The 27,294-nt window shown below is 42.7% G+C and overlaps 1 protein-coding gene and 1 long non-coding RNA gene across 3 annotated transcripts in view; one reads left to right on the forward strand and one right to left on the reverse strand.

Moving 5' to 3' along the window:
• LOC109194483 (titin) overlaps positions 1 to 27,294 on the forward strand; it is a 722,900-nt gene that overhangs the window by 277,854 nt on the left and 417,752 nt on the right. The window lies entirely within an intron of this gene.
• LOC100704924 (T-lymphocyte surface antigen Ly-9) lies at positions 5,815 to 19,476 on the reverse strand. 2 transcript variants are annotated; one of them, XR_002063944.2, is made up of 7 exons: positions 19,340 to 19,476; positions 9,396 to 9,509; positions 8,471 to 8,592; positions 7,855 to 8,145; positions 7,421 to 7,672; positions 7,066 to 7,199; positions 5,815 to 6,916 (listed from the first exon to the last, which is right to left on the reverse strand). It is a non-coding gene; the product is annotated as a T-lymphocyte surface antigen Ly-9 (long non-coding RNA). The 2 variants fall into 2 exon arrangements; XR_003219112.1 differs by lacking the exon at positions 5,815 to 6,916 and adding an exon at positions 6,922 to 6,957 and having other exon boundaries at positions 19,340 to 19,451.

Genomic DNA, 27,294 nt, shown 5'->3' on the forward strand with positions numbered 1-27,294 from the left:
GGTGTGATCAAAGAAAGCACTAGTGCCTATGCATCGCCCATTGTGCTGGTGAGGAAGACAGACAACAGCTTGAGGTTATGTGTCGATTACAGGCGGCTAAATGCCAAGACCAGGCGTGATGCCTTTCCTTTGCCCCGTATAGATGAATCCTTTGATGCATTACATGGTGCAAGGTTTTTCTCGACTATCGACCTGGCAAGTGGCTATCATCAAGTGGCAGTTCACGAAAGGGACAGGCACAAGACAGCTTTTACAACTCCATTTGGGTTGTTTGAATATACCAGATTGCCCTTTGGTGTGTGTAATGGTCCAGCCACCTTCCAAAGACTCATGCAGGCCATTATGAGTGACTTAATCCTTCAGATTATGCTTGTGTACCTAGATGACATATTAGTCTACTCATCAACTTTTGAAGACCATTTGGCACGTCTTCAGACAGTGTTGCAGAGACTCAGGGAAACTGGGCTGAAGGTTAAGGTGGAGAAATGTCATTTTCTCCAATCTAGTGTACGCTTTTTGGGTCACCAGATCTCAGCTGAAGGGATAGGTACGGACCCAGACAAGATAGCTGCAGTGAGGCAGTGGCCAGTACCCACCACAGTTAAAGAGCTGAGATCCTTCCTGGGATTTTGCAGTTATTACAGAAGATTTCTCCATGGATTTTCGCAGCTGGCAGGTCCTTTGCATGATCTGATTAATGCATGGGGCAAGGATGACAGTCCAGCTAAATATAAAAACTTGCTTGAAAGTGTGTGGACGCCATCTTGTCAAGAGTCATTTGAACAGCTGAAAGAGAAGCTCACAAGTGCCCCCCTACTTGCTTATGCTGATTTCTCACTGCCATTTGTTGTTGAGACAGATGCCAGCAGTTTAGGACTGGGAGCAGTTCTTTATCAGGTGCAGGGTGGCAGGAAACGTGTTATAGCATACGCCAGCCGAAGGTTGAGAAATGCAGAGAGAAATGACAGAAATTATAGCAGCATGAAATTAGAGCTCCTCGCCCTTAAATGGGCTGTGTCTGAGAAGTTTAGGGGGTATCTCTTAGGCTCCAAATTCACAGTTGTGACAGATAACAACCCCCTCTGCCATCTGAACTCAGCAAAGCTGGGAGCCATCGAACAGCGCTGGGTTGCCCAGTTAGCGCCATTTGACTTTGAGGTGCAGTATCGCCCTGGTCGGTGTAACACAGCAGCCGATACCCTCTCTAGGCAGCCATTAGCAGGGGAGCCCCAGCCTGCAGGAGATGAGGAGGAGTTTGATGAATGCATATCCATCTGTAACCTAGTCAGCAGAGGGACAACACTTGGGCTGGATTTAGTAAGTGCAGGTGTAAGATGTTGTCAGGTGAGGCAGGCCCGGGTTACAGCAGTTGAGCAAGACACTCATTTTACTGATTCCCAAGGGAATACACCCACTCTGCCAGGGTATTCTAAGGAAGAGTTGCGACAGTTTCAGGGCTCTGACCCTACTATCAAGTCCTTTAGGCAGTTTTGGGACAAAAAGAAGAAACCCACACACCAGCAGAGGAAAGGTTTGGCTAAATCTGTGATTTCTCTGCTCCGGCAGTGGTCACGTATTATAGAGATTGAGGGATTGTTGTATCGGGTCATTGAGGATGGACATTTGGGGAGGTGTCAGCAGCTCCTTTTGCCAGCTTGTTTAAAGGAAGCTGTACTGGGGAGTGTGCATGATCAGATGGGGCATCAGGGGGTGGAGCGGACCCAGAATCTGTTAAGGCAGAGATGTTTTTGGGTTGGTATGTATGAAGAAGTGGACCAGTGGATTAAGAAATGCTATAGATGTGTGCTCACTAAGTTGCCACAGCCCAAGATTCATGCCCCTGTGAAGCCTTTTCTGGCCACTAGACCTCTTGAAGTGGTGGCAGTAGATTTTAGTCTGCTAGAGCCAGCCTCAGATGGACGGGAAAATGTGTTGGTGGTTACAGATGTTTTCACCAAGTTCACACAAGCTTTCCCTACACGCGACCAGAAAGCTGATACAACTGCTAAGATTTTGCTCAGAGAGTGGTTCATGAGGTATGGTGTACCAGAGAGGTTACATTCTGATCAGGGCAGAAATTTTGAAAGTGAGGTGATTCAGGAACTGTGCAAGTTATATGGGGTTAAAAAAAGCCGTACTACACCACATCATCCCCAAGGCAACGCACAATGTGAACGTTTCAATAGGACACTTCATGACCTATTGCGTACCCTCCCACCGGACAAGAAACGCCGTTGGCCTGAGTATTTGCCAGAGTTGGTCTATGCATACAATGTGACTCCCCATGCCACCACAGGTCACTCGCCGTATTACCTCATGTTTGGAGTGCACCCCCACCTTCCTGTAGATGCTTTACTAGGTCAGGAGCAGGTGCTTGATAAGAAACATGACTGGCTGATTGTGCATCAGCAGCGCTTAAATGAAGCACATAACAGGGCAAGGCAGTACACTGAGCAGAAAGCAGCAGAAAGGCTTGAGTTGGACAAAACCCGGGTCTATTGCCCTCCTGTTGAAATAGGTCAGTTTGTGTATCTGCGACACTGGCCTCAAGGCAGGAACAAAATTCAAGACGCCTGGAGCCCTGTGGTTTATAGGGTTGTCGAAGTCCAGGGCAGCACACATGCGGTGGAGCCTGTGGAGGGTGGGCCAGTAAAACGGGTTCACAGAGCTAACCTTAGACCTTGTATTGGCCCCATTCCTGCACCCAGGAAAAAGAAAAATAATGGGTCCTCTGTGATAGCGGGTCCTATGACAGAAGAGAAAACAGGCTGTTCAGATTCAGATCCGGAGTATGTGTTGTTAGGAGAAACCTCATACCCAATTGCAGAACAGGGGTCTGTTGGAGACAGGGAAGCAGTTCAAAGCAGTGGCGTTTTAGAGTCTGTAAACACTGATGATGCTTGTGTTCCTGCACCGTCTGCCTCTGAGCAGGTGTCCACACCAGAGACAGTTGCTGCTGAAACCAACGGGGATATTGGGGTCATTACACCAACGCCAGTGCCCCGTCGGAGTAAGAGAGCTAATGCTGGAGTGCATTCAAACCCTTACAATGTCCCTGTATCAACATGTCATGCCATCACTTTGAGCCCGGAGGTACTGTCTCAGTTGTTGACTAATATGGGTACTGCCCTCTTTAAAGAAGCAGTGCATGAGTTGAAATATACCAATTGAGTCACCGGGGACGTTGACTCTTAAGCAGGGGAGAATGTAGCCAGGTGGAAGGTCAATATTATGGGACATGCCACTGGAGGGCGCTGTTTCTTTTGGGGTACCTCTTGGAGCGGAAGGGATGATGGGGATCTACGGAGACATTCACAGAAGTGCTAGCTTGCATTGGTGTTATGTCGGTGTGCAATGCCGTTTTCACTGCATGATCTGTTTTAAATGCAAAGTGTGGAACAGTTAAGGCACCAGGAGTTGCTGCAACCAACTTCACCGTTCATCTCAGAGGGATCTGTATTCCGTTTTCTGCTGGATTAATGCACTGTATGTATTTGAGTTCACACTCGTATTATAATCGCTGTGGGTAAGAGAGAAAATGTACCTTGTTAACTGTTTAATCTTGGCTCTGTATCTTAGCAGGAGAAGCCACTACAGTTATTTTTGCACTGCTAAGTTTGTTGTATTTCTGTATGGGTTTATATCAGTCACAAATTGACGCTAGACATCCTTGAGTTCCAGACGCTGATAAAGTTGGGGAAATAACCTGCAGTAGCAGTAGGTTACCAGTGCACAAAGCTGTTACTGGATAAGAACTGTCTGTAACAATTTTATTTCTTTATTTTTACAACCTTTTTTTATTTTCTTCTGAGCGCTTACTTTATCATTCAGATTAAAAGAACCCCAAAGATAATCTGTGTTCTGGGCTGGTTAATTTAGCCAGGCTACACAAATGAAAAAACTTTTTGTAGATGTTCATAGATTAGAGACCAATACTGGTGAATGACTTGGCCGTCCCAAAAGATATGGAAATGGTTAGCACCATCTCCCCCACATCTCCAACAAGTGTCACCAGTTCCCTGATACCTTTTCTGAGCAGGGATGATGAAGAATCTCAGGATGCTTTTCCAGCAAAATTCACGCCAAACATTTGACCCGGTTGTGTCCCACTGTATCTTGCATATGTTGCCCCAACACTCGTCTGTAATGATCAGACTACCTTCTTTTTCCCACTTCGCTTTAATATAGACAGTGCTGTCGTTTTTACACCACAGGATGTATAATCTGGAAGTAATTTTACTTTGCGCTCCAGATTTAATTAATGTTAAAAAATGTTTCTACAAATTGTAAATTGTTTAGATTCACTTTTAAGCTTTGAATAAAATAATTTCTGACCTGTAAATATTCTGAAAAACTTTTCTGGGCCTAAATCATATTTTCTCCTTAAGAATTCAAAGCTTTGAAATGGCCCCTTGTGGACAAATGAATAGTAATTATTTAGGCCTTTTGAAATCCAGTTCTTGAATCTATTATCACAGTGATTCGGGGTAAAGTCTGAATCATATGCGCGCCATCTCAAGACTTTAGAGGCATTTTCCAAACCACAAATTTTTATTGCTTCATTCCAAGCAGATATCATTACTTGTAGTATGGGTTCATCTGGCAGGTGTATTTTGTTCTGTAGTTTTATGTCCAATATTAAGGCTGTAACTGGTACTCCTTTAACAATTGTTCCTTCAACATTTTTCTGTCCCGTGGTGTAATATACACAACAGAGACATATCAATGGTCTTAACTGAGCTGCACAGTTACACTCTCGTAGACAAGGAAATCCACAACCTTCCTTATCTTTCTTTAGTTGGAGGGTTTTATATTTAACTCTAGCTTTTTTCCCATTCCAAATGTATTTCAACAACTTTCTATACCACACCACAAATTGTTTTTGTGGAAGGGACTGAAACAAATACAGCAATCGGGAAAGAATGTTTAACCTAAATGATTCAAACCTAGAGAGTAGGTCCAGAAAAGGAATGGTATTCCATCTTAGTATATCAGATTTTATGGATTCATTCAGCGGGCCATAGTTGGCATCAAACATTTTGGTGAAGTCATGGTGTATTACCACCCCTAGGTACCTAATGCTATCTGCATCCCATTTCCATTTATAGGATTGTTAATCGCATGCATCGATTAAGAATCACTATAAATGAAATTATATGCATTTTTAATTTCTCTTTGCTATGTGGGCTGATTGGGACCTGATGAATGTAAAAACAAAGCATATAATTTACCTGATGTAGTTTCTGAGAAGAGGATATCAGGCCCTTGTAAAGCAAAATTTAGTATTGTGGTCTAGACAACCCAAAATGTCATGTCCACATATGTGGATGCCAGGTCTTGAAGGTTAAATATTTTTCCCCTCCTTCAAGCTCGGGTCCTCTACCAGAGGGCTGGGTACTTGAGGGTCCTGTGCAGTATCTTAGCTGTTCCCAGGACTGTGCTCTTCTAAACAGAGATCTCGGATGTTGTACCTTGGCTCTGCTGGAGCCACTCACCTAAATTGGAGGTCATTGCACCAAGTGCTGCGATTACCACTGGGACCACTGTTACCCTCATCCTCCAGATCTTCTTGAGCTCTTCTCTGAGCCCTTGGTACTTCTGCAGCCTCTCGTGTTCCTTCTTCCCGATGTTGCTGTCATTCGATATCGCTACATTTGTCACTACAGCCGTCTTCCTCTGCTTGTCTATCACTAGTATGTCTTGTTGGTAAGACATCACTGTTTTGTCCATCTGTATCTGTAAGTCCCACAGGATCTTAGCTCAGGCTTTCTCACCCTAGGGTGCATAGTGGACTAATAAAAGAAACATTTAATAGGATTTGAAAGTTAAGGATGTCAAAACGTGACTGAATTAATATTTAACTTTATTGTTTCCAGCGTGACAGCAGTAAAGGCTATGGCGTTCTATGTATGCCCTGGCTGCTACAATCTTGCACCCTGCTGCATTTCTTTGTCTCTTTTATGCTAAATATTAATGAGCTAGAAATGAAAGGATTTGAACAAATTAGTTTTTGGTAGCGCTTGTTTGTGTTTTCTTCTCTCTGTAAACATGATAGCTGAAAAAATGGAGTTGTGATAAAACTTTGTAGGGATGTAGAGTGGCATCGTGTTAACAGCCCATTTAAAGTTGGCTTACATCCACCAAGGTCATGTTGGCATGGAGCACTTTTTGAGTATCACTGATTTTATTGTGACTTTGTTATGTACATCACAATAACAGGTTATAACTGTTTCTGAATAACTATTATTTTTGGAAAACAAAATAAACTTATGATCAAAAGCTTTCACTTAAAATTCATCACTGAACAATGAAATGAATGCTACACATGTACTATATCCATATAAAACAAACAAACATTTGCAGTCAAAATGATGCCAAACATGTCAAAATGGGTTTCAAGAGGGAAAATGAAAAAAATCCAGTACTTTGTATTTTTTTTTTATACTTGTTTCTACAAACGTATTAAAGTATGTTTAAAAAGAACAAAGAAAGCAAAACGAATATATACAAGATAAAGTAAATACTGACCAGAGTGAGATACCTTGGTGGAGGGTTGCTATTATTTTTGAAGTGCTTTAGTTATTATTTGGAGTATCTGCCTGAAATAAGAATAAAAATGTTCAGTTTCTTTGATTTGTTTCTGTTCTGTTTCCTTTTGTTTCCCCCTGTTCACAGATCTTGTTGACCTCTTGGTGGTGCTGTGTATGTAGCAGATTTGTTTGGCTTCCACAACATGCTGTAAACTGAGTCAGTCTGTTTGGAGGGCCTCCTCCATGGTGGCCGTCACTTCTGGACAGTTGTAGATGGTATCTGCTTTGTGGCTTTCCATGGAGATCATTTCCTCTCTGGTCTGGCTGGACTGAAAGACGTCCACGTTCTCAGCAGGATCAGGATCATTGGTAGAAGAGACTCTAGACTGAGATAATGGCAGTGTTCTTATGGGCTGAACATTAGATGCTTGTGCATGGAAATAATGAAGTAAAATATGTATTCATTCATATTATCACACCATGTACCAGAATGAGAAGGTTATATGATAAATATCTGTTACCAAATACATCTTACCTGGTAGGATTTGTATTTTGTTTTAACTAAAAAGAAAGAAAATGCTCCAAGAATAATTAATACAGAAACAGGAATAAGTATTCCTTTTAGTATGACTTGTTGTGATTTCTGTTCATCTTTATTATATCTAAAACCTGCAGATATGAAAACATAGTTTCAGTGGATATTTGATTTTATTTTTATGTCTGAAAAGACAATCACTTTTATGATAACAAACAATAGAGTAAAGATATGAGAACATTTCTTTTTAGACATTTAACTATTTAAATTACAGGGAACGATATAAAATATATTCAATGTATTTGTCTAAATAAAATCAACAGCCTGTTATTTTTAATTAATATTTAATACTTACACAGTGTTAAGTTTTCAGAAGCTTTATTTGTGCTAACATGGTTGTTGCCTCTGCAGACCACAGCTCTGTTCTCAGTGAAGATGGTGATGTTGACCTCACTGAATGATTTCTGTGATGTTCTGCAGCCGTCTTCATCACAAACAGACCAAAGCCAATAATCCTGGATGGAGCAGTTTACTGTGATACTGCAGAGTCCAGCAGACTGGTTGGAGCCAAGCTTTGACATTATAATGACAGGTCTGGGAACCACATCTGTAACATTGAGCCAAACAGATAAATTAATGATTTAATGCAAAAAGGAGAACAGACAATGACCTGGATGATTCTTGAATTGTAGGATATATGATGTTGTGGTTAAAGACAATGACAGATTCTGTTTTTCTTTCAGTCACAATTGTGCACAGGCTAAAGACAAAGTTGTCATTATAACTCACCTTGAACAATGACTTCATGTTTCTCTGTCACTGAAGTAAAGTTTTGGTGGTATGAGACTTCATATATGCCAGCGTCTGTATCAGCCAGGTTATTAATACACAAGGAGAGGTTTCCAGCACTATAAACCACTCTGTCTTTGTATATTGGATTGATTTCTGTATCATCAGCAATAATTATTGTGTTAAATTTCCATTCACCACGTCTATATGGTGGCGGTTTCCTGACATTCAGACACACTGAGCTGTTTTTCAGCCGATAATATGTCGCTGTTGGGTCCTCTGCCATGAGACCTAAGAGGAAACAGTGCAGCAAACACATTACACCTTAAAATCACACCATGAATACGATACACATATTGAAGCAGGTGTATGAAAAAGGAAATCACTTTGATATCTTTTGTTTTGCCACATTAGGTTGAGAGTAATTATTTTTAATCATCATCAAAAGAAAAAATACATTTCATTTCATTTATTAAACTTTGCTTTAATCATCACAGTGAGTTATTTTCCTAATGAAATCTCTGATACGTATCTTAAAAAACAGATTCAAATAAATAATAAATAGATTAAGGTTGAAATTAGATATGCTAATAAAAATGTATTATATTCACCTTACCTGTGACAATCCAAAAACTCAGAAGCAGAATCATTTTTAATCCATCAGAGTTTTTTGAATGGAAGAAAAGTGGAATTCCTCAACAGGAAATCTGCTGTGCCTGGTTTCTCTGGTGTAGCCAGCTATGAATGCAGCAAATATGGCAGGTGTCAGATAGAAAAAGAAATCCTTCAAAGCCCAGAGAGTGATGCATCATCTGCTGGTTCAGAGAAAGAATAAAACTCTGCCAAATGCAGCTAAACTACACTTCAATTAATTAATGATGATCTGGTTATTTCTGTTCATTCATAATGTTATGATTCAAATACAAAAGGTGAAGAGGATATTAGGGTAGACCTTTGTGTGTGTGATTGGATGTTAGCATGCTGTGTGTAGCACAGAAACATTAAGACTGTTCATTTGATTAGAGCAGTAAATAGTTTCCACACTGAGGGAGCATTTAGGATGAAGAGTGGAAAGGCAGACCCAGATGACATCTGTTGAGGTACTGAGATAGAAAAAATAAAGGACAGGGAATAACTATGGGGAAGACTTGCTGAAGCGAAGTTGAGAAGAGAGGTGACAATCACTACAGCTGTATGGTTTGCAGACTTACAAAAACACAGGAGGCCGAGCTGAACATTTTCATCTCAAGTGTGAGTAGAATGAACAGGATTAGAAATGAGTACATCAGAGGGACGACTCAGGTTGAGCTGTTTGAAAACAAAGTCAGAGAGACAAGGCTGAGATGGTTTGGACATGTGCAGAGGAGAGATAGTTGATATACTAAACAAAGGATGTTGAAGATGGAGCTGTTAGGCAGGAGGAAGAAAAGGACCACAGAGAAGATTCATGGATGTAGTGAAGAAGGACATACAGAGGGTTGGTGTGACAGAAGAGGATGATAGGGATGAAGATGGATGGAGTCAGATGATCCTGTATTCACCTGATGTTTAAAGGTTGTTTGTGTTGCCTTCACATTCTTGTATCTCATATCTTAGAGATGATTGTCTCACCAGTGAATATCTGAGGCCAGGTAGTAAGAAGACTCCCTACGATTCTGTTGGAAACAATTTAGAACAATTTAGGACACAAAGAAAAAATAAAAACCAAACAGAAAAACGTAAATATTTCCAGATGACATTCATGATAAATATATGAATGTAAAATGATTCTTCATTATGGAGGAAAGATGAGGTCACATCATTCACTTTTTTTCTAAATTAATTTTCTACAAACTTTTGGAGATTCTGAGCAGTTTTAATCCAGATTAAATGTTGAAAGTCACCATTTTCCTGAATGATAACTGGATAATTTTCTTTTATGAATGAATGTGTCCCGTTTGTACATCACCTGCAGTTAAAGATGTCCCCACTAGAGGTCATGAATACTCTGATTCACCTGCATGGGCTCAAATTGTGGTCATAAATATTTTGTACTTGTAAATCAGGATTCGTATGTGTAAAAAGAATTTGTGTGTGCGTAAAAAAGATTTGTGTGTGAAATACGTATGAAACTCTGCACTCAAGTTTCAAGTTACAAGTACGAATTTTGACCCTAATTTTTCTTCCTTTCTTCTGATTGGCCAATGTCATGTCAATCACAAATTGCACAATCCAATCGGAGAACAGATGGGTTTGGCTATTGGAGGGGTGCTTTATGGAGCTTCAGGTCCTTGAATGGAATAAATGTCCTTTTACATGCCAGCCCAGCGTTTTCCTTCATCACCACGAAGGAAAACAGTCTGTGGTCGTCCAAGTTTGGTGATTTTTGTGTCACAGGTTTATGTGCTTAATACAGTGACCTCCAGAGCCTTTTCAACAGCGCTGCGGACCTATGGGGGGGCAGTGCTGTGGAAATGACACAGTCTTCACTAGTGGGGATATTTACAAAGCTTTGTTCGTTATAAATTAGTGATACATGTTTTTATTGAACATTTAAGATAAAAAAAAAACTCTTGTAGAGGACATAACGTCAGAGATAGAAACGACAAGGAGCAGGTGCATCTAGTACAGGTAGAGCTCAGCAGCCAGCGCAACAAATTCTGGATCCTTGGCTTTTAGTTAGCATTAGCAGCACATGCTGCATCCGATGTGAAAGGACCTTTATGCTGCTCACTGTGACTCATAGCAATGGTCCCGAGTCAGCCCTGACTTTGTGTTAAACAAATCCTAAAGTAATAATGGTATTTCTAACCACTGATATACAGTTAAGCCCATAATTATTCTTATGTAGCCGCTAAACTGGTGACCTAAATCTTCGTCACCACGTCTATATACATACAAGCGTGCGGGGAGAGAGTGAATCAGCGCTCGGAGTACGGACACTGGGCCGGCTTTAACCACACAATTTATTTTTTAAAAGAACAGTCAGAATCACAAGGATGAGTTAAAATCCCCACTATACAATGAAAAATAAATGTTCACAACCCGCTAAAAGCCCTGCCGGCAGAGATGAAGATACAATAAGAAAGAAAAAGGTCAAGGCTAAATGAATGTCCTTTTTATATGATAAAAACTTCCCCCCCAAAGTCCTCTATTCTCAGTGTCCAACCACACGCACTCGGGCAAATGTTCCTTAACTGAAAGTGACCGAAGGGGAGCTCCTCTTCCAGGATGGGGAGATCTCGCCAACGAAAAGCCAGGGAGGAGGCTCCTATCCCCACCTGGCAGCGCGTGACCGTGCGGTCCAGCACTCTCCGCACCCGCACACGGCTTCCCTCGTAGCCCGGCCGGATGCAGGCAGAGGCGTCCCCTCTGCCCTACTGTGAATTTCACACGTCGCCTCCCACTGTTGCTATTCTGAATCGCCGGGTTATGCTGGCCGCTCGCCGGAAGTCTCGTGACGCCTCACAGGCAGGCCGGTCCTCCTATACATGTGCCCGTCTACACACGTTCGGTTTCCTGCTCCCCGCTTTGTCCCCGTGTGTCTCTCCTCTCTCTTCTCCCTTTGCGCTCACCATCTCTCTTAAGTCCGTTTGGCGGCCAATAGGCCACCTTGGGGGCACGCTCCAACCTCACAGGTGCACGCAATTATCTGATCCACAGTGGAATAAAAAAAAGAATACTATACAGCGACACAAAACACAGTATAAATATGGGGATAAAATCATGCAATAAGAATATCGATAAACAATCATGCAATAGCACTATAACAATAAAACATGCAAATAAAATCACTATGTAGCAATACACAGTCTGATTCAAAACAAAATATAAAAACACAATTTTCCACTGTGTGACACATACCCCTGCCAAATATTGACTTAAAGTTACTTTTGTTCAACAAGCAAGTTCTTTTTTGAGCAGAAATGACACAGGTGTCTCCCCAAAGATAATAAGACGATGTACAAGAGGCATCATTGTGGAAAAAAAATATTTCTCAGGTTTTATTTATATTTTAGCAAAAAGTATCATGTCCAGAATTATTCATACCCTTCTCAATAATCAATAGAAAAGCCTTTATTGGCTATTACAGCAATCAAACGCTTCCTATAATTGCAGACCAGCTTTTTGCATGTCTCCACAGGCATTTTTGCCCATTCATCTTTAGCAATGAGCTCCAAATCTTTCAGGTTGGAGGGTCTTCTTGCCATCACCCTGATCTTTAGCTCCCTCCACAGATTCTCAATTGGATTCAAGTCAGGACTCTGGCTAGGCCACTGCAAAATGTTAATGTTGTTGTCTGCTAACCATTTCTTCACCACGTTTGCTGTATGTTTTGGGTCATTGTCGTGCTAAAATGTCCACTGGTTCCCAAGGCCAAGTTTTTCTGCAGACTACCTGATGTTGAGAATCTTCATGTATTGCTCTTTTTTCATGGTGCTGTTTACTGTGATTAGGTTCCATGGTCCATTGGCTAAAAAACACCCCCAAAGCATTAGGTTCCCACCACCATGTTTGACAGTGGGGATGGTGTTCTTCGGGTTGAAGGCTTCTCCATTTTTATGCCAAATGAAGGCAACATCATTGTGACCAAATAATTCAATTTTTGTTTCATCTGACCATAACACTGAAGACCAGAAATCTTCTTCTTTGTCCAGATGAGCATTTGCAAAGGCCAAATGAGCTTTGGCATGCCTTAGAAGTGCCTGGAGAAGTGGCGTTTTCCTTGGTCTGCATCCGTGGAACCCAACAGTGTCCGTTGGACTGTCTGCCTTGAGACATTGCCACCAGCAGAGCCCAGATTCACCAGAATGGCCTTGGTGGTGATCCTTGGATTCTTTTTCACCTCTCTCACTATTCTCCTGGCCAGCACAGGTTTCACTTTTGGCTTCCGACAACGTCCTCTGAGATTTTCCACAGTGCGGAACATCTTGTATTTTTTAATAATACTTTGCACTGTAGCCACTGGAACTTGAAAACATTTGGATATGGCCTTGTAGCCCATTCCTCACTTGTGAGCAGCCACAATGCACAGCTGCAGGTCCTCACTGAGTTCCTTTGTCTTAGCCATGAATGTCCACAGACCACCTGCAGAGAGCTGCTGTTTTTCACCTGTTGAGTTGAGTAAAACAGCTATTTCCAATTAATCAGGGTAATTAGGATGCTTTAGAACAGCTTTGACTATTTGGAATGGTATGGAACTTTGGATTTTCCCAGAGACTGTGACAGTTTGTAAAGGGTATGAATAATTCTGGACATGATACTTTTTGCTCAAATGTAAATAAAAGCTGAGAAATATTTTTTTCCACAATGATGCGTCTTGTACATCATCTTATTATCTTTTGTGAGACGCCTGTGTCATTTCCAGTCAAAAAATAACTTGCTAGTTGAATAAAAGTAACTTTAAGTCAAAATTTGCCAGGGGTATGAATAATTATGGGCTTAACTGTACCACCTAGCTTCTATCGGATATTTATGTAGAGATCCTCCAGCTTCAAACAGTATTACCCTTCAAGGACCTGCAGTTCAAAAACGCACCCCTCCGACAGCCAAACCCATCTGTCCTCTGATTGGATTGTTAATTTTGTGATTGACATGACATTGACCAATCAGCTGAAAGGAAGAGAAATAGGGTCAAAATTTGTACTTGTAACTTGAAACTTGAGTGCAGAGTTTCACACGTATTTTTTGGCCAAGTCCACACACAAATCTTTTTTACGCACACACAAATTCTTTTTACACATACAAATCCTGATTTACAAGTACAAAATATTTATGACCACAATTTGAGCCCATACACCTGCTGCTGTGGTATTGAAAGTCAGCAGAATACTAGACTTCACAGGTCAGGTCCAGTAAGTTGTGAGGTGGGGTGTCCATGGATCAGACTTGTTGTCCAGCACAACTTCCGGCGCCCCCCGTGTGCGGCAGCCTGTTACAGCAGCTCTGCTCATTCTGAGTTTCTTTCCTTCTTATCTTTTTTCTTCTAGTAATTTTTATAACTAACGTATTAGTAATTAGACTCTGCAACCATGTTCTACCGTTTTGTGCTAGTTCTGGTTGTTTTTCTTAGTTTTTTTCTATTTTTTCACCCGTGTCTGGGGACCCAGAGCAGGGATCCTTTGTTTACAGTAGGGATCAGCTGTTAGCGCTGCGTCCTGCAGCGGTACTGCCGGCGGACAGACTCGACATTCCCAGTGAACTGAGGAAGAAAAGACGGGGGTGTCGTGCTGGGAAGGAGCGCCGTCGCCCGAGAAGGAGACGTTATCGACCATCTCTTCCTTCTGTAATTATTGGAAATGTAAGGTCTTTGCCCAATAAGATGGATGAGCTCACGTCGCTAACCTGGTCACAGAGGGAGTACCGGCAATGTAGCATCATGATGCTAACGGAGTCGTGGCTAACACCGCTAACTCCGGACACGAGCGTGACACTACCGGGATTCCAGCTGCTGCGAGCGGACAGGACGAGAGACAGCGGTAAGAGGAAAGGAGGGGGACTGACAGTGTTTGTGAATGACAGATGGTGTAACCCCGGGCACATCACTGTGAAAGAACAACTCTGCAGCAGAGACATTGAGCTGTTAGCCGTTAGCATGCGTCCATACTACCTGCCCCGGGAATTCTCGCATGTTATCGCGATAACAGCGTATGTCCCCCCCTCGGCCAACGCGGATGCAGCCTGTGACTCTCTCCACTCTGTGGTCAGCAGACTGCAAACACAATCTCCGAGAGCCCTTCTCATAATATCAGGGGACTTCAATCATGCCTCACTGGACTCCACACTGCCCACCTTCACCCAGTATGTGACCTGCCCAACCAGAGACAATAAAACACTGGACTTACTGTATGCCAATGCTGAAGAGGCATACAGTTCATCACCTCTCCCTCCCCTGGGCAGATCTGATCATAACCTGGTGCACCTTGTCCCTGTGTATGAGCCCTTAGTGCGCAGGGAGCCACCAGCCACCCGCACAGTGCAGAGATGGTCGGAGGAGAGCGAGGAGGCTCTTAAGGATTGTTTTGAGTCGACTGTGTGGGAGGTGATCTGTGACGACCACGGAGAGGACATCGACAGCCTTACTACATGCATTACTGACTATATTAATTTCTGTGTGGATAACACCGTACCTACCAGGACTGTACGGTGTTTCTCCAACAACAAACCCTGGATTACTTCAGAAATTAAAGCTGTCCTCAAGCAGAAGAGGAGGGCCTTCAAATCCAAAGACAAAGAGGAGTTGAAAAGGGTGCAGAGAGAGCTTAGGGGACTGATAAGGAATGGGAAGGACAGCTACAGGCAAAAGATGGAGAACCAGCTTCAGCAAAATAACGTTGGTGAAGTCTGGAGAGGCCTCAGAACCATCTCAGGCCACAAACATCAGAACTCTCTGCCTGGGAAGGATGTGAGGTGGGCAAATGAACTGAATCATTTCTTCAACAGATTTGATTCAGCCATGAGGCAGTCTCCAACATCGGCTGCAGACTCACCCACCCCCACTGCTGCTGTTCCACCTCAGACACCTCAGACACTTCACACCTCCTCTATTCACCCTGCTCACTCCTCCCCACCCCCAACAACAGCATCCAATACACACTCAACACAAGGCTCCAGCCTGTCTCTCTCAACCACCCAGGTTCGGAGGGAACTGAGGAGGATTAAAGCCAAGAAGGCAGCGGGTCCAGATGGCATCAGCTCGAGGGTCGTCAGGTCCTGCGCGGACCAACTGTGTGGTGTGATGGAGCACCTCTTCAACCTGAGCCTGAGGCTGGGAAGAGTCCCACAGCTCTGGAAAACTTCCTGTGTTGTTCCAGTGCCAAAGACTTCACGCCCCAAGGACCTCAACAGCTACAGGCCGGTGGCTCTGACATCCCACCTGATGAAGACCCTGGAGCGGCTGGTCCTGGCTCAGCTTCGGCGCCTTGTGAGCTCATCACTGGACCCACTTCAGTTTGCCTACCAGCCTGGCATTGGAGCGGATGATGCCATCATTCACCTCCTACATCGTTCCCTCGCTCACCTGGAGACCGCTGGGAGCACTGTGAGAATCATGTTCTTTGATTTCTCCAGTGCCTTCAACACTATTCTTCCCTCGGTTCTGAAGGACAAGCTGGAGAACTCTGGAGTGGACCATCACCTCACTACCTGGATTCTGGACTACCTCACCGACCGACCACAGTATGTGAGGACTCAGGGCTGTGTGTCGGACAGGGTCGTCTGCAGTACGGGGACCCCACAGGGAACGGTTCTGGCTCCGTTCCTCTTCACCATCTACACTGCAGACTTCTCCCACAACTCCACCCAGTGCTTCCTGCAGAAGTTCTCTGATGACTCTGCAATAGTCGGCCTCATCACTGATGGGGACGACAAGGAGTACAGAGGACTGACTCAGGACTTTGTGGACTGGTGCCAGCTGAACTACCTCCAGATCAACGCCAGTAAAACCAAGGAGCTGGTGGTAGACTTCCGCAGGCACAAACATCCTCCACTGCAACCACTGAACATCCAAGGTATGGACATTGAGGCTGTGGACAGCTACAGGTACCTTGGTGTTCATCTGAACAACAAACTGGACTGGACTCATAACTCAGACGCCCTCTACAGGAAAGGGCAGAGCAGACTGTACCTGCTGCGGAGACTCAGGTCGTTTGGAGTGGAGGGCCCACTCCTGAAGACCTTCTATGACTCTGTGGTGGCCTCAGCCATCTTTTATGGTGTGGTCTGCTGGGGGGCAGCATCTCTGCTGGGGACAGGAAGAGACTGAACAGGCTGATCCGAAGGGCCAGCTCTGTTCTAGGACGCCCTCTGGACCCAGTGGAGGTGGTGAGTGACAGGAGAATGGTGGCTAAGCTGTCATCCCTGTTGGACAACATCTCCCACCCCATGCATGAGACTGTGACAGCACTGAGCAGCTCCTTCAGTGGGAGACTGCGGCACCCACGGTGTGGGACGGAGAGATTTCGCAGGTCTTTCCTCCCCACTGCTGTCAGACTCCACAACAAAGACTTTTGCAGCTGATCAAACACACAAACCCACACATGTGCAATAAGACTGCTATACGTGCAATTCTTCTTCTGACGAAGTTGTGTTTTTGTATTTTCCTACTCAGTTGTATATAGTATTTGTATTTCTATTTTATTCTATTGTATATATTATTCTATTCTATTTTATTCTATTGTATATAGTATTTTATTTTATTTTATTGTATTTTATTGCATTCCAGTGTTTTCTAATTTCTGCTACATAACTTTGCACTTTTGCTGTAACAAAACAAATTTCCCACCTGTGGGACTAATAAAGGCCATCTTATCTTATCTTATCTTATCTTATCTTATCCCACAGATGTTCAATTGGAACGAGATCTGGGAAAGGACAAGTCAACACCTCAAACTCGTTGTTGTTCTCCTCAAACTGTTCCTAGACCGTTTTTGCTTTGTGGCAGGACAGATTGTGCTGCTGAAAGAGGCCACAGCCATCAGGGTTTGACCAGGTCCACGTCCATGGATGGCAGAGCCTAAGGTCCCCCAGGAGAATATTTCCCAACACATCACACTGCCTCCGCCGGCTTGCTTTCTTTCCATAGTGGATCTTGGTGCCTGGTGTTTCCCAAGTAATCAATGCACAAGCACCTGACTATCCACATAATGTAAAAGAAAATGTGATTTATCAAACCAGCCCACTTTCATTCATTGCTCTGTGGTCCAGTTCTGATGCTCACAGGAGTGTTGGTGGTGGTTTCTGTAGTGAACAGAGGTCAGCATGGGAACCCTGACCAGTCTGCAGCTATGCAGTCCCATACTCAACAAACTGTGATGCTCTGTGTGTTCTGACACATTTCTATCAGAACCAGCATGAACTTTTTCAATAACTTGAGCTACAGCAACTCGTCTGTTGGATTAGACCACCCAGGTTAGCCTTCAGTCCAATTGCGCATCAGTGAGCCTTGGCCGTCCATGACCCTGTCACTGCTTCACCACTGTTCTTTCCATAGTTAAGTTTGGACTTCACAAACTTAACTTTGAGAATAAATGTTCACTTTCCCCCAATATATTCCACTCAGTAACAGGTGCCATGATAAAGAAATATTCAGAGTTATTGCATTTACCTGTGAATGTTTACAATGTTATGCTTAGTTGATGTGTAATCCTGCATATGTGCCAACAGCACAATTCGGTGAGATAATCTACACTACACACACTGTTGATATTTTCAAATCAGATAAACATGTGTTACGGGCCGCAAGGATGAAGACCTTGGTGACAAATATGTTACCTATAAAAGCAGGAAGAGCGGAGTAATGAAGACACAATGCGCCTCTGTTTTCCTCCAGAACGCGTCCGAGTCTGATTTATTTCACACAAATAAATGCTATATAAACACTAAACATGAGCTCTTCACTATACAATCCAGCTGGTTCTTTGTTCACATCAATTACATTCACTTATTTCACAACCTCAGTGAAACATGTTCCCTTTAAAATTGTTCAGCTCCTCTGATTTACACCTTTCTTTCCATAACAGTTACATTCCATAAACAATATCAGTAAATAAATCACATTTGTCTAATTCAGCACTTTCCAGGCAAAAATCACTATTCAGTGTATCATTAAACCCAGCATGTTGGATCAACCTGTTAATGCATCTGTTAGCTACATAGAACTGCTCAGAGTGCTTGTGTTACACCAGCTAATCAACCCAGTCACTCTTAACAGAACTGTAAACATTCACATTGTGAAAGACAACGTCGGTCTCTCCGATTCGTTTTGTCTTGGTAGAGATCACGCAGAGATGTTTCCATGTTTCACACAATCCTTTTATTCCCCATTTTCCTTACAGATGCATCTGGAGATCAGCACACTTCATCAGATGCAGTCCTATTCTAAAGGCTGATCTCAAGAATTCCACACAACAGTTACAATTATAACCTCTGGTCTCCTCCCCCTACAGTAAACCCCCACAATGGAAAAACACTGGTACAGTGGCCAGGAGTGCTGACACCCTGACCCCCATCTCCTATTAAGGTAGTGTCCGTTTGCCCTTTGTCTGCCCCTCACCCTCAGCAACTCTTGCTTCCTACCCTGGAGGTGGAGGTCAGTTGTCCTCCTGCCCTGCACCTCAGTTCTTTGCTTCCATTCCAGGCCTATTTTCTATTTTGTATTCTTACACCGATTAACCTCCATATTGTAATTTTGAATGCAATGCCAAACTATAGTCTCTTTAACACTGATGTATATTGCGCAATCTATTATTCTCAACAACAGAAATGTTTTAATTGGAGCATTACAACAAGTTTTCAAAGGGTATAGAAGCGCACCGACTCTCCTTCACCAGCGCTTCTCCTAACGGGCGAGGCCCGCGATGCGGCCGCGCGGGACATTCCTCCGGTTTCTCCCATGTTTACATGTAAATAACTCAGGCGGACCGCCTTAAACTCTCTCATTTACATTAACGTGGGTAACCGCAGTAACAATAAACAACATTTTTCGGTCTGAACACCATTTACCGACCTGTAAAAGCAGATGAAAAGCAAAGTATTGAAGACACATGCGCCTCTCTTTTTCTCCAGAACGTGTCAAAGGAAGCAGCGGAAGGTGGGCTCCCCTTACTGCACCCCGGAACCCTGGAGCAACCACCAACGTTCCCCACTGCTTTCCAACATAAAATGACCCCCCCCCCCCCCCCCCCTTCCTTCATATGGATCTCTATTCGTTTAAAGAAAACAATACTTAACGTAATGAAAAATGTCCCATACACATGTGTTTTAAACAACATAATATTAATGTGGCCATTCCCTCTCTGGGGTGCCACACATGCACGGAGAGAAAATCCACATGTATTAAGCCGCAGCTCTTCAGTAAATATACAGTTTAAAATTTAACCAATAATCTCAATGAAATGTTTGGTTTATTAAACAAAATATCTCAACTTCAGTGTTTCCATAGATAGAACCAGGAAACGGGCAGGGAAAATGAAGTGAAGACCCTTCACACCCTGGACACAGACTTTTTGACCTGCTGCCCTCTGACAGACGGTATAGAAACCTGCAGACCAGGACATCTCCCTCCTAAACAGTTGAACTGTCACACTGCTCCCACTGCCAGACTGCAACTGCACCTTCTGTACATTCTGTGGTATTCATTTCACTTCATTTCATTTCTGTCATCCTTTTTTTTATGTATATAAGATTTAGATTGGTTATTTATGGTAGGTTTACACAGCTTGTCTATGTTCGTGTATATATGTGTACCTGTATATATCCACACGCGTGTGTGTGTGTGCGCGCGCATTGTGTTGCTTACATTGTTGAGATATACGTTGCTGTGCTTGAGAGTCACCATCTACTGGAACCAAATTCCTTGTATGTGTCTGCGCATATACATGAACAATAAACGGGATTCTGATTCTGATGACTGTACTGAGCACTAAAATAATGAATGAAACATCATCAGACATTATACAACTAACAAAATCACAATAAATTTATAAACTTTGGCTTGTTAAAGGTAAATCTTCAGATGGCACAGTAATTGCTTATAATCTAATATAGGTGGTACTATTAGCTGTCATACATGCTGGGAACATGAAAAAGAGCTTTAAAAAACATAAAAACATAAACGCATCTCCGTGATAGATCCCACACTTGATGGTGATTTATGCAATTGACTTGAAGTTGGCCTCTAGGTTTGTTCGCCACATCCCCATTGAAATCCTGTTGAAGGCTCTAAGAGTCCTGTATGTATAGTTCTAAGCATTCCAGGATGTGTGGGAGATTGAGTCATAAGCTTTCTTGTAGTTTATTCAAGCAGTGCACAGGTTAGCGAGCCTGGTCTTGCAGTCTCGGGTGACTGCTTTATATACCAGGAGGTGGTGTTTTGCTCCTCTTGTATTCCGGTCTGTTCCTTTCTGTGCACCGCTCATGTATTGAGCCATATGCCTGTTCATATGCATGATAGGAGCTTCCATGTGGTACTGATGCAGGTTATTGTTGGAAAGGATAGGTAGTTGGATGGGGCCGGTCCCTTTTGGAGATCTTTGGGGATCAGGACTGGGTGTGTATCAGCTACTAGCAGCTGGTTCATTTGTGTGGCCATGCGCTCATTGAGTGCAGTCAGCTCTTTCAGCCAGTAGGCATGACCCATATCAGGGCCTGGTGCTGTCCAACTCTTCATACTGGAGATCCTTTCTTGAATGTTTGTCACTTTGATGCTTACTGGCTCTTGTTCAGGGAGGTTGCTGTGGTCTTCTCTTAGATCCACTTGCAATTGAGCATTGTTATGGGTTGCATCCTTCTCCCAGATGCTCCAGTATTGCTCCATCTCCAGTCATGGTGGGGATATTTTCATATTATTGCCACGCCACTGAGAGCACACCTTGGATATACATCTGTGGAGTACAGCTGGTTTATTCTTCTAGCTTCTATCTCTCTTGTATACCTCTTCGACTGAGCAAAGCTGTGAGTCTTTGCTTGGGAGTTTCCAAGGCCTCAGGTATGGGCAGCTTGCTGTACTTCTAATGCATCCCTTTATTCATCGTACTTTTGTGCAGCTCCGATAGTTGGTTAACTGCTGTCTGCACTGCGTTGGCCTCTTGGCCTCTATTTAAAGTACAGAGATGGTATAGATAAGCCTGCAGCTGTGTGACCTCTTAGAGTTATACCACTCGGAAATATTGACACAGTATTTTCTACAGTGTGGAGCCCAGAAAACTTGTCTTAAAGTGCAAACACTGAAGGCAGTTGCTTTTCAGAGTGAGAAACAAGCTTTTCACAGCTTCACAGTTGTTTTGCTGAAACAAATAAAAACTTCTGCTGCTCCATGTTTATTTGCTGTTTTTGACTCAGTGAGAGTCACAGCTGTTGTCACTGATGTCTGTTGTGTTGCTCCTGCTGCCCCAAGCTTTCCATGTAAGCGTGTGGTCAAGTGTTCCCAGAACAGCAACACATCACTGAATATTAACTGTGTGAGGGCATTTGCTTTTTAGCTTCTTTCTTCTGCTTTTAACTGAACCGTGTCTAGTTGTTAGAATGAGAGCTGAAATAATTTTTTACACATTCTGAGCCTGAGTAAAATGCTCCTAGAAAAGTTGTGTTATCTTATTTTCTTTCACATATGTTATAGTACAATGATGTAAACAGATCTGAGTACTAAACAACAGTTTTAATGCTTGTTGCACTGACGTCAGCTCCTGCAGGAGTTTGCTTTATATGGTTAAAAACAGATGTGTGTCGCAACACTCTCACAGTATGAATGCAGTACTGCTTAACAACACTGGGTGATGCACGTCTCATTTTTGCTGGTTTTTCAAGACTTGTTGTGACACTAAACAGGAAATGATCAACTGGATGTTTAAACTGAAGCAAATAAGAAATAAACATAATCATTATTAATATATGTTTCAATAATTTCAGGCGGGGCAATCGTGGCTCAAGAGTTGGCAGTTCGTCTTGTAATTGGAAGGTTGTTGGTTCGAGCCCCGGCTTGGACAGTCTCAGTTGTTGTGTCCTTGAGCAAGACGCTTCACCCATTGCCTACTGGTGGTGGTCAGAGGGCCCAGTGGCACCAGTGTCCGGCAGCCTCGCCTCTGTCAGTGCGCCCCAGGGCAGTTGTGGCTACAATGTAGCTTGCCATCATCTGTGTAAATCATCATCTGTATAAAGAGCTAACACCTCCAAAATGTCAGGAGTATTTAATCATTACAAGAAGTGTTTGTGAACTAAAAATCAAGAATGTGGGATACTGTTTGTGCGTGATTTCAACAGCCCAGTGCTGCTCCCAATGAAAGGGAAAAGCAGTTCTGCAGGGGAGACCTAACTTGGCACTTGTGCAGGTGAAGCCAAAGGGAAGATATGCTTCACCATATTTTCTAGTCTTTGGCTTACAATGAAGTTGGTTTGGAAACATATTCAGCGATGCTTCATCTCCTGCTTTGCATTTCTGTGGGCGGGCCCCACACTTTGGGAAGGTCTATTTAATCAAAGACAGACTCCTGTCTCCTGGATGAAGCTGGTTACTGTGATACTGCAGAGTCAAGCAGACAGGCCGGAGTCAAACACTGACAGGATCATGACAGGTCTGGACCATTTCCCATTGTCACTGCTGTCAGGCCCCTCACAACACCACGGGCCCACTCTTCAGGAATTTGTAGAGTGGTGTGACAGCTCCAACCTTGAATTGAACGTGAGCAAAACCAAAGAGATGGTGGTGACCTTCTCCAGTAGGCAGAGGGATCTGGCTGCTTCAGTCACCACCACCATCCACGGGAAGCCAGTGGAGGTAGTTGAGGAGTACAAATATCTGGGAACTATCTTTGAAAACCACCTGAAATTCTCTGCCAACACAGAGGAGATTCTCAGGAGGTGGCACCACCGGCTATACCTCCTTAGGAAACTCAACTCCTTTGGAGTCAGCACACCCATCATGATGACTTTCTACTATGCATTCCTGGAAAGCATCATGACCTTCTCCATCACCTGCTGGTTCCACTCCCTCAGCCTTCAGAGCAGGAACAGACTGCAGCACACTGCATCAGTGTGCACTAAAATCATTGGCCTGCCTGTCAGAACTCTGGCACAGGTTTTCAGCCAACAGGCCCTTAGACAGGCAGCCAAAATCATCAACGACCCCTCTCACATTCTTCACCCCACATTTCAATGGCTCCCCTCTGGGCGACGCCTCCACTGCATTTCCTGCAGGACTGAGAGGAGGAGAGCCACCTTTGTCCCCAAAGCCACTCTGCTTTTTAACTCCAGCCAATAAGAACATTTCCCACACCAGAAACATAAACTACACTCTTCCTACACTACTGACACTTTATTCCCTTTTAGTCACTTGCAGTTATTTATTCACCTTCAGTCTCTTTAATTTTAAAACTGTGTAATTTTAAAACTGTATATACTGTATATTCTGTATATTTATTATTTCACTCCTATTGCCTGTTCTTATTGTCCTTATCTTCAGCGTATGCTGCTCGGTTGTTTGTTAATTGCCCCTTGGGGATAAATAAAGTCTTCTGATTCTGATTCTGAAAGATGAAGGATTTTCTTTTTGTGGTGAGTAGCGTCAGTTGGCCGACAGAATGAAGTGCCCACTTGATGAGCACTGTTAAAATTTCACAGGTTTATTTACAGATTAGTTAAACAGAGGAAAATCTTATTCTGCTTTACGTTTTGTTTTATCTGGTGTTTTCCAGGTAATAAAGCTTGTTTTGAGGAAAGTCTGGCTGCATAGTCCTGCATTTGGCTCCTCTCTCTGGCTGCCACACCAGCACATGACACACATGTGCAAGGCTTCATTTGGCTGTGCAACAACCACTGTTCCCAGTAGGTGTCACTCATGAGTAGTGATGGTCCATTTGAACCAATGACTGTAGAAAAGTTTTCTGCAGTCATTAGTTTGAACCTGAAGCTCCGAACATGTATTAAACAACAACAGCTTCAGAAGCACTGTGTCGAGGTCTGGCCAGAGTCACATGATCAGTGACGTCTGAAGCTTCATTCAGTACATCACCAGAGAATCTTGATATAGCTTAAAGTTCAAATGTCAGCGTGTTAGCATGGTTAACTCGTAATGCGTTGACACCGTCCAGCCCCACAGCAGCATTAAATACAACTGAATTTGAAGTTTGGGCTGCCACTGTGTTTATTGGACCTATTGGACTTCTTTCTGAGCTTACAGCTTTTAGCCAGCAGAGGGCGCAGTTTAGTCATTTATTCAGCTTCCACTCTGCTCAGCAGCTTGTTACTCTGCGCACTGAGTCTCAAAGTGCTTTTATCAAAGCCTTCAAACATTAGCTGTCGAGTTAGTTTGATTGTTGCTTTTACTTGTTTTTGACCACTACTTGCTCATGTCGTAGTCCTGCGTCTTTGACTCAGGGTTTTGAGCTTCTAAATTCTTGTTTATTATAAGTTCTTTGTTTGGTTCTTAGTTTGTTTATATTTGGTTAATCAGTCAGTGCACTGAGCTCTTTGTTCATGTTAGGCTTCTGGATAGGTTACACTTTGTCTCCTTTGAGTTATTAGTTCCCTCCCTCCATCTTCCTGTGTCACTTTCTCCCATGTTCAGTGTTCCAGTTCCTGTTTTATTTTGTAGTTATGGCTTGACTCTAATTTGACTTCCTGTCTGTCTTTTGTTTAACTTTGTCCTTTTGTTTTTACTCCTGATGTTCTCTATTAAATCAAGACTATTTTCCCGATCTGTTACATATTGCATATGTTGTTGTTTGAGTTCATGTTTTCCAGATTGTCTTAATGTGGCAACCAGTCAGTCTATCGGAGAGCAGGTGGTTGTGTCTCTGGAGTAGTCAACTGGTCTCCACAGTCAGTCTAGAGTCTTGTAATGAAAGCGTATACTCTTTTTACATTTTTTTAATGTCTTGCATGGTCGTCTTGGTTCCAGTCTTCATCTTGCAGGCAGCTCCATAAATAGCTTGTTTACTTGGGATATTGAGTTGTTCTGTCTCCTCCTGGGGTCTCTTAAAGAGTGACCCTGTACATAAAGAATGTGTAACATAGTGGAGAAGTTCAGTAGAGAGTCTACAGTCAATGAGAGATTATCTCTCTGGTTTTAAGGCCTAAAGAAGTTTCTACCTTCCCTGACTAATAGTGAAATAATTCCCAGTACATATGGAATCTGTATTGTAGTAGATGCATACTGTCTCATTCAGAGAACCCAGATTACAATGTAACCGTACATTCTGCCTTTCTGTAGCATCCTCATGTTTTGTTTCCTGCTATTTGGGTTTGTGTATTTTGGGCTGACATGATTTGAATAAATTATTAATTGTGTGTCTCTGAGTCCAGCATTGACAGATGACCTGTGATTTGTCTTTGGCATGATCACTTTTTGTCTGCCTGCCTTAAGAGCTGTTTGTCAAATGCAAATGAACTTCCTCTGATGAAGCTGGAACAATATCAGTGTTATTAAATAACTATGGCCCATGTTTGTGTATCTGAACAAATCTCTTAAAAGCGAATTGGAGAGTCTTTTGTTTATTTTTGATGGATGTACAAGTTTTAAAACACTGAAACAAAATTCCAACAAATTGAGAGTTGCAAAGAAATACAAGATCACACAGCAAACCTCACAATAATGAACAACATATTTGTTCTTTTGAACAACCTGCAATAACCACATGTGTGTAAAACACTGTTGTTGGTTATTGTCGGTCTCTCACAGACAGTTTTTTTAATCTAATGATAGACTGGGCCAATAACAAAGGAGGAAATGCAGCCTGTGGTTTCAGCCTGAAGTTTCCTTTGTTGTAAATGTCTTGTTTTATGTTATCAGCTCACAGCAGAGTTAAAAAGGAATCCAGACAAATGCAAAGTTAAAATGTTCACTTTAATTTCTGTCTGCATTTTTATACAATGTGTCATTGTGGTGATGACACACTAAAGAATAAAGATGTATGTGGGCACCAAGAGAAGCTGTGAACTATTTGTTTCTCACCCTGAAAAGCTGCTTCCTCTGAGAGTCTCTGCATGTTCATGCTGTAAAAGTTAATATATGTGTGAATAAAAAAAAAAAAAACTGCTTCGCGCTCTACCCACTAAATCCTATACAGATATGTTTTTCTTCTAACAGCAACTTTAAAACAGGCTAATTTTAAAGTGTGTGTTAAGCAGAGTATATCAGATGCACTCAGACTATTAGGAAGACTGACACTGTGAATTTTAGTCATTGTTATCTTAGTCTTTGAAGCTGATTATGGACCTCCCTGAGAAACTGAGCTACACTGTGTGCTCATATGGACTTGTCAATGAGGAAGTGTCCCCACCCTAAAACCTTCAGTACTTTATTGTCCTTCAACATGATGCTGCATTCAGTAACACTTGAAACTGCAGTGACTGAGACCATTAATGTAACCAGAATATATTTACTGGTGTCATAAATCAGCTGAACATCAGGGATGTTTTCTCATGGACTTCAACCAGAGGAGTCACCACCTCCTGATGAATAAAACCAATATAGATTTAAATAAAACCATCATATTTAATCCACTTGAACTTTAAGGACTGTTAACACAGTTTAAAGCTTCTGTTTGGTTGTATCAGGTTTGTGTTATTTTTTTTACATGAAGTTGAATGAAGTTCATATTAACTGTGTGTGACCTTGGGTTTAGTTTAACAGGAAGTCTCACTTATGATTGGTGGAAAACATTGTGTGAATATTTCTGTGTGGTATAACTATAGCTGACCACATAGCTGGAGGCTCATCTGCACCATCTCTGCACTTATAATATAACAATGATCTCATTTTATTCACACCATCAGCCTGCAGAACTAAAATGAGGAAGAACAGTTGAAGCTAACTGTGTGCTGCTCTCCTTTAGCACCTTTAGCTCTGCTAGCTGACAGCACAGAGAGATTATAAGGACTCTGTGTCAGAGGTCAGCTGTCTGGTCTGTTGATCTCTTACTCCCTAAAACATGAGAAAATATTTACTGTCCATTTCCTAATGAAAGT

Source organism: Oreochromis niloticus, linkage group LG3, assembly GCF_001858045.2.
Source record: "Oreochromis niloticus isolate F11D_XX linkage group LG3, O_niloticus_UMD_NMBU, whole genome shotgun sequence".
Classification (NCBI taxonomy): Eukaryota; Metazoa; Chordata; class Actinopteri; order Cichliformes; family Cichlidae; genus Oreochromis; species Oreochromis niloticus.